This window comes from Fukomys damarensis, unplaced genomic scaffold, assembly GCF_012274545.1.
Source record: "Fukomys damarensis isolate Sample0158 unplaced genomic scaffold, DMR_v1.0_HiC HiC_scaffold_39, whole genome shotgun sequence".
NCBI classification, from domain to species: Eukaryota; Metazoa; Chordata; class Mammalia; order Rodentia; family Bathyergidae; genus Fukomys; species Fukomys damarensis.
Window position 1 is genome coordinate 629,570 of NW_022900951.1, and position 1,821 is coordinate 631,390.

Here is a 1,821-nt window from a genome sequence, read left to right on the forward strand (position 1 = left end):
CGCCGGCTCGGCCTGGGTCCTAACTTCACCCCCGGCAGGCCGAGGCAGGAGGATCTCAAGTTGCAGCCCAGCCCAGGACACTCTGTGACTCGCCGAGGCCCTGGGTTCAGTTCCCGGGACAAACTGGAAATAAAAAGAAAGTCTTCCTCCTTCACTAAGGTGCAAACGAGAGAGCTCTGCTCCGGGGTGTCCGCCGGTCAGCCAGCATTGAGGAGGCCGAGGCGGGAGGATCTCTGCAGGTCTGAGGCTCACCTGGGCTGCATGACGAGATCCTGTCTCAAAACAGACGCAGCAGGCCCGGGGGAGCTCAGCGGTGCCGTCCGCCCCGCGAGCCCAAGGTCCCGAGTTCGATCACTAAGGTGCAAACGAGAGAGCTCTGCTCCGGGGTGTCCGCCGGTCAGCCAGCATTGAGGAGGCCGAGGCGGGAGGATCTCTGCAGGTCTGAGGCTCACCTGGGCTGCATGACGAGATCCTGTCTCAAAACAGACGCAGCAGGCCCGGGGGAGCTCAGCGGTGCCGTCCGCCCCGCGAGCCCAAGGTCCCGAGTTCGAGAGCACGTGTCGCAACTCGGAAACGCCGAGCCTCTGGACTCCGAGGCAGGGTCTCGCTGTGCAGCCCAGGGAGGCCTCGATCCCACGGCGACCCTCCCGCCTCAGCCTCCCGAGGGCTGCGATGACGGGTGTGCGCCACCACACCCGGCTCTTACAGACCCTCCTGAGTGCCGAGTGTCGCTCGGGACGGCCACCCAGCCGTGTGCGCTGTGCACAGACACGTGCTACGACAAGCGCACCTGTGTTTGAATACAACAAGATAATCCCAGCACTCGGGAGGCTGAGGCAGGAGGGTCGCCGCGCGTTCCCACCGGCCTGGGCCGCGCGGGGAGGTCAAGGCCAGCCTGGACCCCCCCCAGCGAGACCCTGCCCCAGAAAAGCAGGTAAATAAAATGGGAAGAGTTCGGCACGGGAGCACCTAGCGTTCGTGCATGGACTTGGTGTGCATCCCTGTGTGACGCAGGCAGGAGGCCGCGGGTTTATATGTCATATGCATGTGGCATGTAATGCAGGCGCGTGAGCCATGTCTGCGTGTGATCACACAGATACACATACACTGTGTTTCTGTAAAATCAGAAATGTGTGTGTACAGTGTTAGGGGCCGTGGATGCGGCTCAGGGGCGCCGCCTCCCGCCTCCCAAGCGCAAGGTCCCGAGTTCGATCTCCGGTATCAAAAGTACAACGAAATGAAACAAAAATAAATAAGTACATACATAATGCTTAACTCCTAGATGTGTAATGCACCACGACGCATGTCCACGGATCTGTGACACGGATACAGAGCACAGCCGGGCGTGGCGGCACAGGCCTGTGACACCGGCACTCAGGAGGCTGAGGCAGGAGGGTCTCTCTGAGTTCGAGGCCAGCCTGGGCTGCATAGTGAGTTTCCATTCAGTCTCAACTACACAGTGAGACCCGGTCTCACCGAAAGCGAGCAAGAAAGAGAAGAGGGAGTTGTCACTCGTGTGTAAGCACGTGTTACACAGCCACTCCTGTCCCTACACGGGACGGTCTTGCTTGCTGTGTGTCCCGGTCCCTCAGCCTCGCCCACGGCACTGTGTCTGGGGTTCAGGTTCCTCTTGCGTCCTCTATTTGTATTTTTTTGTTGTTTGTTTTTTGAGACAGGGTCTCACTCTGTAGCTGAGGCCGACTTGGAACTCACTGTGTAGCCCAGGCTGGTCTCGAACTCACGGCGATCCTCCCGCCTCAGCCTCCGGAGTGCAGGTGTGTGCCGCCACGCCCGGCTCTGGTTTCGGGGTTTCGGGTGACG

At 60.5% G+C, this 1,821-nt stretch overlaps 1 long non-coding RNA gene across 1 annotated transcript in view; it reads left to right on the top strand.

The window, feature by feature from the left end:
* Positions 1-1,739: 1,739 nt before the first annotated feature.
* The window catches only part of LOC117284737, a 1,491-nt gene continuing 1,409 nt past the window's right edge, over positions 1,740-1,821 (top strand). The window contains exon 1 of the long non-coding RNA XR_004515821.1: positions 1,740-1,775. This is a non-coding gene — a long non-coding RNA (uncharacterized LOC117284737). The remainder of the gene's footprint in view (positions 1,776-1,821) is intronic.